This window comes from Abramis brama (genome assembly GCF_963993115.1).
Source record: "Abramis brama genome assembly, chromosome: 4".
NCBI classification, from domain to species: Eukaryota; Metazoa; Chordata; class Actinopteri; order Cypriniformes; family Leuciscidae; genus Abramis; species Abramis brama.
Window position 1 is genome coordinate 50,619,852 of NC_139966.1, and position 12,479 is coordinate 50,632,330.

The window sequence follows — 12,479 nt, forward strand, 5'->3', positions numbered from 1 at the left end:
TATACAGTGTTAGTGTGGAGATTTTGGCTGATTTTCGATTGTGAACGTGTGTGTCCGATGAATCTACTTCTCCATAATAGGAAGTGTCCTTTCAGAAGAACAGCATTCTGGGTATGAAGATGCTGATGAGCTTCTTTCAGGTTAGAGGACTCAAATATAAATCAATATAACTCAAATCTTATCTTCTACATACAGAAATGAATGAATGTTACAGTAAATTAATTAAAAACATTCACTTACCAGGTTACTAAGTTTAAATTATATAAACCATTCAGCATCATGTAATAATTCAGATAATTCTTTCATCTACTCTTTTTAAAGCAAATTCTGCAGGAGGAGCCACACCTGACTACTATAATGACATCACCACCACTGAAGGGTCAAATAAAGGTCAGTGACTTGAACTCATTTCACTAAATTAAATGAACTATTGGGCCTCTGAATAGTTAAAGCAGTTTTTGTTTATTTCCTCCTTGCTGTTAACTCATTTAGAAGAGCAGCAAATCACACCTGAGAATTATGATGATATAATCACTGTTGGACTGAGATCTCGTGATACAGGTTTATTTCTTATTATCATTTACAGGTTTTAACAATATAGATTTATATGCATAATTATACATTTGCACTGTTTCAAAATCCCAAATTGTGCACATTTAATGGATGCATTTAATTTTTTCATTATTTTGTTTATTTGTCTCTTTTGATTTGCCAGAAAATTATGATGATGTCATCATTGTACGACAATTCTCCAATGATAAAGCAGGTGTGGGATTCAAATCACTCTCTCAAATTAAATTTTTTTTTTCTTTGTTTATTTATTTGATTGTCTTATTGTCAAATTATAGTGGCATTTATACTCATGTAATTAATAATAGAAACATTTATATTAGAGGGTGTTCAGGAGGAGTATGATGATGTGAAGAATATCAGGGAATATATGAGTAACATGTTTGGTACGTTACTGACACCTTTTTACCTTATACTGAACGTTTACGTTTAGTTTTTTATAATCACTTTTAAATATAAATTTCTGCGATCATGATAGTTCATTTAACTTGACTGCCAATTTTGATGTGTTCATTTGTAATGCTTTTTAAAGCATATATTGATAAATTATTTTGCTCTTGTTTTCTACCAACAGACTATGATGATGTGGGGGAGGAGCCAGGAAAACAGGGAGGGACTTTATAACTGAAACCACAATCACTGCATCAAATCTTTTAAAGCATTTAAGTTTTCTGCAGAGTTTAAGTGTCTTAGATACAAGTTTCCACTGCTGTCCACCAATCTTTTATGTAACATTTTGGATGCTTTAACTTCCACTGCTCCAGTCTTTAATATTTCACAGCATCTTCAACCTATAAAAAATATCATATTTCTTTTGAATGTAGACCCACTGATGGTGGAAATATATATTTAGCTAAAGAACGTTGGAATGTACTTTGGGAAATAAGTTTACAAACAGCAACTGTGATCAAGGATCTTTCCCTCAAAAGAATGTAATGACTCTTTGAACTGAGCAGAAGAGCATGTCGTTCACTTTATGTCCCGCAGAGGGTTTTTTACAGTCAGACATACACAGCATGTACATTTGTACTTGTTCATTTGTTTTATGTACTTGTTTTATATTTGAATCCAATTTTAATGTTTTTATTTTATTTATTAATTTTAATGTTTTCTAATTAGCAATTAAAATCAGACTGGTTATGTGCATGGATATTATGTCATTATTATTATATTGTGAAATTGGGGAATGTTGCAAACTTTTTTTGTACACAAAATGCTAAATTCAATAAAGTTCTATGAAATATTGTAAACTGTTATTCTGTAGCAGTACTTTGATATGTCTCTCTGTCTCAGTGTTTGTGGTCAGCAGTTAGTTATCAGTGCTTGTATCTCTTCTCTGCAGGTGTCAGACTTTGGCGCTGTATGTACACTGAAGTGTTTCCCACATTCACTCTCATGACGGCTGGGTGAGTTTATGATGTGTGTGTCTCCTCAGTAAAGTGTCTCTGTAAGGTGGAGGAGGAGTCCCGTTCATCAGCAGTGGGGTTACACTATATTGCCAAAAGTATTGGGGCACCCCTCCAAATCATTGAATTCAGGTGTTCCAATCACTTCCATGGCCACAGTTGTATAAAATCAAGCACCTAGGCATCCAGACTGCTTCTACAAACATTTGTGAAAGAATGGGTCGCTCTCAGGAGCTCAGTGAATTCAAGCATACCGTGGTAGCTTTCCACCTGTGCAATAAGTCCATTTGTGAAATTTCATCACTACTAAATATTCCATGGTCAACTGTTAGTGGTATTATAACAAAGTAGAAGCAATTGGGAACAACAGCAACTCAAGTGGTAGGCCAGGTAAAATCAGAGCGAGGTCAGACGTACAGTGCGGAGAAGTCGCTAACTTTCTGCAGAGTCACTAGCTACAGACCTTGTAACAGAGACAGGTGTGCCAACTGCCACAAAGAGGCCCCAAAGATGTTTCAAACAGTAGCAGCACCACTGCTCTGAATGTACCGGCAGATGGAGGCGTAAAAATGAAGTCAAAATTTCGGTGTTTATTCCAATAGAGTGCAAGTGGTATTTACAGTGAAAATCCCAAAAAGACGAAACAAAAATAAAATAAACTGTTCAAAGTTATTCGCAAACAAACTTTTGGCTATGCCAATAAATTGACCCAAAACAGAGCAACAACTACAAACCAACTCACACTAACAACACTGAGAGGCCCTCTTAAAAAGGCTAAGCCCCTCTTACTTGGACTAAACCATTTAGTGATTAAAGGTAATAAAGAAATATAAGAAAGACAAAAAAATAGATTTAACAGTAACAAAGAGATAAACTGTTAGAATAATACAAAAATATATAAACATTGGAAACAAAACAAACTCAATTAATTATTAATGTTTAACAATGTTTAACGAAGGATCAAACAGAACACAAATCTCCCCCACACTGTGCCTTCTATTGGCGGGAAAGAGATCTTCAAAAATGGTGGCAGTTACTGTGACCGGGTTTTGTCTGCTGGTATGGGAAAATGTTCCAGTACGCAAGTATGACAATTTATATTATGCAAGTGGTTAATTGAAAACAACAAACATTTAACATGGTTACCGGTCTTGTTTGATTTCTTAACACAATACATAAATCAACATAGTGAAATTAATGACTCAGTAAATGTTAAACTAAAGAAAAAGGGCATGGTGAGGACAGGAACAACACTAAATACATAATCAGTCACACACACATATCTGTGTTAACTGGTGTTAAAATTTGCGCAAAACAGATAATGTGTTATGTTAGTATGAAAACTGTATGTATGCATGTATCTTCTGAGAGCATGGTCATAATAAGAGTCATTTTACAAAATAAGAGTCTCTAGTCACAGAGCCTCACTGTGACATTTCCCCCTCCCTCTCCAGACACCGCCTGTGGTGTCCTCGAGAGAAAGTCTGCAGAGTAATTTTGTGACCCTGACTTGTGCAGCACCTCAAAATCAAACGGTTGCATGGCCAGAAACCACTGCGAGCATTTGTGTCTTTCATGCGGCCTAACCAGGCCAATGCTCAGTGATCAGTTTCCAACCGGAATTTTCATCCAAGCAAATAATACCTTAAAGAGTCCAGGGCCCACTTAACAGCAAGGCACTCCTTTTCAACAGTGGATTTAGTTTACCTCTCTGGGCAGGAGTTTCCTACTGATGTATATAACTGGCTTGAGTTGACCTTGTTCCTCTTGAAGGACTAGGCTACAGCACCAATGCCATGTTGTGAGGCATCAGTCTGTACTGTGAACAGTTTCCCAAAATCAGGACTCTGAAGAATTGGCTCCTGACATAGTGCGTCCTTTAAGTCTTTAATGTCCCTGACAACCTCTGTAGTCCCATTTAGCCACTTGTTAGCAACAGCATTTTAAAAGACAAGTAAAAGCTTTTAAAAGATCACAAGAGCGTATTACTGATGTATTTTATATTGTTGAATGAAACGTGAAAATATCTTGAGCTTGTGTTAACCACAGGCCTTATTTCAAGCATTTAACCAAAAACCTATTCAAAAAACTCATTGACTTCAGGCTGATGGAACCGAAAGTGCTAAAATGCTAATATGTTTCTGTGTCTACCTGTTTGGCCTACAAAAATACATCATCCCTAGTCTGGCTATCACCAGACCAAGCTCAATCTTTTAAGATTGAACATTGGTCTGGGGAGTCTGCTATGTATTTTCAACCATAGACATAATAGAGAGTAGACGCCCTATTGGCCGCTGGGCGCAAGAAATGCGGCCGCCATCTTGAACCGGTCATACTCCTAGTTGCTTAGCAGCAGAAGAAACAAGATGCCGAGCACTGTGCAGCATATTCCTGCTCAAATCGGCCGACCATCGCAAACAGGGCTCTGGGGATTACTTTTCACAAGTAAGATTTAACTTACTATTGGTTGTATTTTGTGAATAGAATATTACCAGAGAGTTGAGAAGGAGCAAGGATCTTTGATATTACTGTACTGAAATCGTAGCCAGCTAGCTAGGCTGTTTACTGCACCGGCCGGTGAAAATCAGTTCGGTATTCAGTGAGGTATGATTAATTAAATGCGCTGACAGCTCATTGCACCTGCCAAACAGATTACACTGAATGGAGCGGGTGACCGGTCCAAGATGGCGGCCCCATGGCGCGTCAGTGCCAGTAGGCAGTAGCGGTCGATGCGGCATCTACTCTCTATTATGTCTATGGGTTTACCCAGTCTACATCTTCCCTGCACCACTCTATACAAGGGCGCTTAGCAGAAATGAAGCACACAGGCTCACTCTGCTGGAAACAAGATGAACTACAAGCTCACCTTCACTTTGACGATTATGGTTTTTGTGGGCCATTTGAAACAAACCACTTTTGTGCAATATGAGAATTATCTTGAGAAAGTGATGAGATGTTTCACACAATACATTTTAAGGAGAATGTCTTTTCTGCCTTTTTATTTTTTTTTAAATTGCTATTTTGCAATAGTATTTAATTTAAAGAGTTGAGTTTATTACGTGTTAATATCATGCTAACATATGTAGCCTATACACTAATATCACAGTTAGTTATCAGTGCTTTTATCTCTTCTCTGCAGGTGTTGGGCTTTGATGCTGTAAATAAACTGGAGAGTTTCCTGTATCCTGTAAGTCAAGACTCAAGAGTGTGTGTGTGTGTGTGTGTGTGTGTGTGTGTGTGTGTGTGTTTCTGCATCCCCTCAGTCTTGATGGGTGGGGAGGAGGAGTTCATTCACAGTTATATATATATATATATGGAGAAGATCATAAATGCCTCCTCTGATTTGTCACTGAAGTTGTTTGATGATTTCCTCTGTTCTGTCTAATAAGGTAACAGCGAGTGTGATTGGAGGGTTTTGAACCTCTTTCTCTCTCATTAAGGGGGCTGAGAGAGGACGCCTGTACTTCTGTATCATCAGTGCGGAGAAGCTTGTACTGGATGTTGAATTAATCAAGCAGAGAGAGATGGAGAGATGCCTGACACTCATTTTACTGTCTTCAGTTATAATACTCATCACAGCTGGTAAGTACACATGAAATGAAAGAGATTAAGTTGTTTTTAGAAATGAAGGGGTCAGAGGTTTTCTAGGTTTTTTTTCCCACTTAGATTTGGTCTCACTGTAACTAAGATTTTTATTTGTAAAGAACATTATTAATAATATTTCATAAAACAACATTACTTCTGTTGACTGAGTACTGATTTTAAATGAACAATTTTGAATTGTTTTCCTTGAATCATGTGTATTTATTGTACAAGGCAATGACGACATCAGCATAGAAAAAACATGGACAAATACATAAGAAAGATACAAATTAAAAACCTGCTTTAATTTTTTCAGGTATACAGTAAAGGTTTAACAGCAGCATTCAAGTAAGAAATGTAATTAAATAATAATCAAATCAAACGGCATAGTCTTTACTGTATGAATAGTATGTTAATGAGGCAATAAAGCTTCAACCCCAGTGTTTCCAAATAGCACAGCAGTAATGTCTTTATGAACTTCTTTACTTACAAGATTGATAATATTAGAGAGAAAATTATAACTATGCAACCGTCTGCTACAGTATCGTATCAGGCAATGCATTGTAGTCTCCCTGAGGAACAATTCCATTCATTCATTGCTATAGGAGAGGAAGAATTGTCTAAACTAAATCATCTAAATCAACATGGATATTAGACCCTATATGCTGACTAAGTTATTGAAAGATGCTTGCAGAGGTCATACATCCTCTTCTAAATATCATTAATTCATCTTTGTCATTAGGATACATACCGAAAACTTTTAAGCTGGCTAACACATCTCTTAAAACACATAAAAACACATCTCTTTAACCTAGCATACACATAACACATTATCAACTTCTATAATTCAAATCATGTAAAATGTTAGGCTGCATAAATTAGGTCAGCCTGAACCGGGAACACTTCCCATAAATCCTGATGTACTGGTTACATCATAAGAAGAATGGCGTCTATGGGTACGGCAACATTAGCCTCTCTGTTTATCCCGAGGTTTACCGTAGTCCGCCGGATCCAGGCCGTATTCAGACCTGATGAAGGACCTGCACCTAGACAAGACGAAAAAGCAGCCCTGAAGTGTCAACTAGACTCTCCCTTGCGAAGGCCTCCTTCCCTTCCCTTTACCTCTGTACAGATAAAACGTTATAAAAATTATTTCTAGTTCGCATGGATCCGCGGAAACGACAAAAAATTCTCTATTATGCAGGCCAGACAAGTAATTTGGCGATGTCACTTTGTAAAGACAGACTACGTGCCACATATATATTCAAACACGCATACCTATAGACTAAAAACGCGTAATTTGCCCGTGTACGCCGTCACCGTTTTCACAGATTCACGTTTTTGAAGTTAACACGGAGATGATGACGTTTTCAATTTTTTTAAAACTTGCACCTTGGAACCTATTTCAAAGTTTGCATTCTCGAGCCACCAAACACTGTTGTCATGCAAATGAACAGCCAGAATGCATTAAAAGTTTTCTGTTTTCTTTAAAACTGTGGCATGTAAGCGGCCCCTAAATTAATAAGTAATAATTTTTCCAAGTGAATCAATCAAAAAACTAACTTAGACAATAACTTCTTTCTAGAGCTGCTGTAAAACCAGAACAATCTCTGTTCCATTCATTTCCTATTATCACTGTAAAGCTACTTTGAAACAATCTGTATTGTTAAAAGCGCTATATAAATAAAGGTGACTTGACTTGACAAAAAAAGGAAAAATGAATCGCTCATTCACAATCCAGCAGCATAAATGCTATATTACGTGTATGTTTTGTGATCATGACAAACAAAAAACAAACAAAAAGAAAAAAAACTTAAAGGCCTTATAGACGGGGAAAAAATAAATATAAAAGGAACAAACCAGATTTAAGTTTAGTTTAAGTTCAATCGACATCATTTGTGGCATAATTTGTTTACCACAAAAATACATTTCTACTTGTCCCTCATTTTAAAAAAAAATTTAAAAAATAAAATCTGGGTTACAGTGAGACATTTACAATGGAAAAAATGGGGCCAGTCCGTAAACTTTAAATGTTTTAAACCATTTACAGCTGAAATAATACATGCATTTTTGCATAATTGATTTAAGTGCTTTTATAAAATTATAAGCTTCACATTTCTGTTTTTAAACCCTCAATTATTTTAAAAAAAGGAGGGAGTCAGCATGATTTTTTTTTTTGTTAATCAACATACCTATGAGGTTGATTGAGCTTGTATTGAACTCTGAATATTAATTTTAAATATAGAGACGTAAGTGTCCCATTTTGCCAGTTGTCCCACTTTGTAATGCTTTAAATTAAACTATCATCCCTTCATCTCTCATCTCTCATTGTTTCTTTCTTTACTCAATGTTTCTTTAATATTTTTTCATCTCTCACTCCGTTTAAAATATAGAACGTGTGAATGTGAGGCTGGTTGGTGGTCACAGTCGCTGTGCTGGTAGAGTGGAGGTTCTTCATAGAGGTCAGTGGGGAACAGTGTGTGATGATTTCTGGGATTTGGCTGATGCTGCAGTGGTGTGTAGAGAGCTGGACTGTGGAGAACCTGTAGATGCTCTGAGTGATGCTCATTTTGGACCTGGATCAGGACCAAACTGGTTGAGTTTTGTCTTGTGCACTGGATCAGAGTCAACACTGAAGAACTGTGGATCATCAGGATGGGGTCAAAGCAATTGTGATCATAGTAGAGATGCTGGAGTCATCTGCTCAGGTGAAGTATTTTACATATTCAAATTAATATCTTTGTAAGATTTTTTTTGTGCTTCCTTTTAAAGAAGTTGATTTTAAAATGTTGACTTCAATAATAAATAAATGTAAATTTTATATTTGTTATTTATTTATTCATTAAGACCAAAAATAAAATGGCTTCTGTGTACAAATCATTATCTTGAAGCCCCATAAATAAGCCATGCATTTGTTGATCTGTGTTGTTTTATTTAGAAGTCCGGCTGGTTGGAGGTTCTCGCTGCTCTGGGAGGTTAGAGATACTTGATGATCAGTCGTGGGTTTCAGTGTGTGACGCTGCCTTTGACCAGCAGGATGCAGAGGTTGTGTGTAGAGAGCTGGACTGTGGGGCTCCTGTACAGGTGCTGAGAGAAGATGCTTTTGGCAAAGGAGACGCTCAGATGTGGACACAAGAGATTCAGTGCAGAGGAAATGAGTCTCAGATTCACTTCTGCCCAACATCACCGTTAGATGAAAACAACTGTTCACATGAGCACAACATTGGTTTGCTGTGTACTGGTAAGAGTTCAAAGTACAATAAAGAACATTTTATTATAACATTTTTAATTTACACTAGCTTTTTCACTCTCTTACAATCACAGACATAATAAATGTGAGGCTGGTTGGTGGTCACAGTCGCTGTGCTGGTAGAGTGGAGGTTCTTCATAGAGGTCAGTGGGGAACAGTGTGTGGAGCTGGTTGGGATTTGGCTGATGCTGCAGTGGTGTGTAGAGAGCTGGACTGTGGAGAACCTGTAGATGCTCTGCGTGATGCTCATTTTGGACTGGGATCAAAACAGATTTGGATGAAAGATGTGATGTGTACTGGATCAGAGTCAACACTTAAGAAATGTGGATTCATACAACCAACTGATCTTGATGTGTGTCTTGATAAGAATGCTCAAGTCATTTGTTCAGGTAAGCTAAAGATAAAAAAAAATGTCTTAATTTACAAAACAATTGCACCAAAATCAGTCATAATTTCATTTTCGTGACCATTTTCCACCTTCTTTGTGACCACACAAATTGATAAAGGGGTCATGAACTGAGATCTTTTGACAGTTAAGAGGTTGTTATACTAAACTCAAAACTTTTATTAAAATCCAAGGCCAGGAAACGACAGGATCTAAAAAGTGGAGACTTATGACCACATAGCAGCGAAAGACCGCCTTTGCAGCCTACATCACCGGGTCTTTGGCCCCGCCCACTGGCGCATTAGTGAATCATTACATGAGAACGAGAAAAGATCGACACCTGATCAATACTGTTACCTTCTAAGCGATCCTAATGCTAGGAAAGTGTTGTTTTTTTGTTTGTTTGTTTGTTTGTTTTTTCAGCAATGTGAATGTCTCAGCAGTGCGTTATTTGTTTGTATTTGATGCATTTCACTGTGGATTATTTGGTAAACCAATTTAGATTTTGCAAACAGACTTTTACGATAAGGATCTGCCAGCAATGCCACAAGCATGCAAGTAACCATGTTTATTCCAATCGCCCAAGCTGTCAATCACACAGTGCGAGTTTATCTGGACACTTGCTAACACTAATGACGCTTTTACACTGCACAATGAAGCTCTTACTGTATTTACATCGTGTTTGCATTGTTATTTGGTAAAAGCATTTGTGAGAGAGCAGTGTAGCAAATTAGCTCAACAAGGGAAATATGAATAATTAATCATAACTCTTAATCATTATGAATATTTGGATCAGTTAATTGAATTAAATTCATGTAACTTACTTAATATTACCATCAATTAATCTGTTCGTACAGCAAACACTCAGTATTGATAGTATTCAACTCTTCAGAAAGGATATTTTTCGTGGCCACAGAAAGAAGCCAACTTTATTTTTCAGCCAGAATTAGCCTACAGCTTAGAAATACAGAAAAAAAATAAAATAAATAAATAAATAAAATAATAATAATAATATGTGTATATTTATTTATTTATTTATTTATTTACAGTATTTATTTATATAAAGAAAGAAAGAATATGAATAGAGACGTGACTATCCATGTACGAATAAAAACAGTAGGTGACATTAAAAATATCATTAATCATAATGTTAAAAAGTATTGGACTAAATAGCCTACACCACACTCTATTTTGTATGATTCTGACACTTCATTTCCCACCTTAACTATAAATGATCTCTTAGTAAAAAAACTGCTGTAGCCATTTAAACATCCTTCCTTGTATCCGCATTTTTTTGTAACTTGATTAATAATCCTTCTTTCCACACTGTATCATAAGCTTTTTCAATGTCGAAGTATACTGTTATCATATTCTCTTTTAGGACAAATGCCTTTTCTATATCATTACTAAATTTTGTTAATGTGTCCATTATACTTACCACCCATTTTCTTTAACATATTTCATACTTCACTTAAAGGGTTAACGTAGTTCACCCAGAAATGAAAATTCTGTCAGTAATAATTACTTACCCTCATGTTGTTGCAACCCTGTAAGACTTTCGTTCATCTTCGGAACACAAATTAAGATATTTTTGATGAAATCTGAGAGCTGGCTCACTGCTTCATAGGCTGCTAGGTAATCGATATCTGCCATCCCAGAAAAGTTAGTAAAGACATTGTTAAAGTAGTCCAAGTGACTACAGTGGCTCAACCTTAAGTTTATCAAGCGCCGAGAATACTTTTTGTGCGCAAAACCCCCCCCAAAAATAACGACTTTATTCAACTATTCTTTTTCTTCTGTGTGGGCCTCTGATTGAGTTCACTTACAGTAGCCATATGCTAGGTAGTCAGTCAACCAGAATGCCTATTTCCGCCGCACCAGCCACCGCGGCAAAAATAAACCAGTCGCATTTCAAAGTCATTCGCGAAATGACCGCCTGGTGGCGCAAAGGGATATTGTGCAAAACAGCAGCAATTGCCGCATTTTGAAATGTAAGTGGGGTTAATGTCAATTAACAGTAAGGATGAAATACTACAACTATGGTAAACAGAATAGAACAATTTTTAGGACAGAAAATTTTAATCAAAAGTTAAAAATATTGACGAGAACAATATAGCATATTTCATATTGTAGACGTCGGTGGGCGACATAAGCTATTCCCCGGGGGAGCAGCGCGATAACAAAAACAAAAAATGAATAACAAAAATAAATTAGGTGCAATGAAGCTGATTATTTTTACTATTCTGTTGAGGAATGAGACGAATTAAGAGCGCTTGTCGCTCATGTGAGCGAACACACACTGCTGGACAAACGAACGTTTGGGCATTTCTCAGTGAGTAAATTCATGGCCGAGTGGTAGAACTTACGTTTCGATCATTTAGATGACACGGGTTAAAATCCAGAACAAACATGGACTACTGTAATTTTTATATTAGCCTATTAATGAATTTTATAGCCTATTATTTATATGCGTATTTATATGTGTATGTCACACATACATCATACCTTTATAGTTTTAATCTCTGATTATCTCTGGGGGTTTCTCTCTCCCACCACGTTATGAGGAAAACACGGTGGACGTTAGTATCTCCACTCCCCTTATTTGGGATGAGCAGCTTACAAATGCATGCTTACTTTTAGAGTCATCTTTGAGTAATTGATGTCATGTAGCCTATTTATTATTTCTGAATTGGCTTTTAACAATTTCCTTGTGTAATTGGCATGATATATTTTTACCTGACAAATAAATGTTACATCTTGATTTATTCTGAAGTAGGCCTATTCTGAAATCATTATTCGCCTAGTAGATTAATGTGTAATCTGGTGTTTCCGCAAAGCTACTCCAGGGTAGATCAAACCGAAGGCACTAATGAATGGAGTATGGAGCACGTCATTAAGGTGACCTTCCGATTTCTGAATATTACTGACTTAGCACGTTGCATCTTGCGACTATTACAAAACATTACACCTTTTGGGAAGCATAGGGCGACCGCTTAAGGGTAAAATAATTTGCACTGCATCCTCTGACTATTTCAGAACTGGTTACGTTTGTGATCGTGAGCGCACATTCGCGACGTGACGTCTCAAAGCGATACCGGGTCCTTAATGAATGAATAATTGGAAATAAGGGATACCCAGAATAATCAAAGATCTAAATTAATTCATAATCAATATTTACGATTCTTTTCTAATAAGAAACACGATCTACATTTGATTATCATTTGAAATTGGAGTCAGATTAAGCATAGAGCTAAAGTAATAGTGACACTAAATTCGAATAAATTAA

At 36.6% G+C, this 12,479-nt stretch overlaps 1 pseudogene across 1 annotated transcript in view; it reads left to right on the forward strand.

The window, feature by feature from the left end:
- LOC311082261 (scavenger receptor cysteine-rich type 1 protein M130-like) overlaps positions 1–12,479 on the forward strand; it is a 49,261-nt pseudogene that overhangs the window by 36,092 nt on the left and 690 nt on the right. The window contains exons 12-22 of the transcript in view: positions 81–140; positions 322–390; positions 493–561; positions 716–766; positions 1,913–1,976; positions 2,935–3,061; positions 5,116–5,163; positions 5,417–5,558; positions 8,072–8,266; positions 8,497–8,533; positions 12,031–12,091. The product of the transcript in view is annotated as a scavenger receptor cysteine-rich type 1 protein M130-like (transcript). The remainder of the gene's footprint in view (positions 1–80; positions 141–321; positions 391–492; positions 562–715; positions 767–1,912; positions 1,977–2,934; positions 3,062–5,115; positions 5,164–5,416; positions 5,559–8,071; positions 8,267–8,496; positions 8,534–12,030; positions 12,092–12,479) is intronic.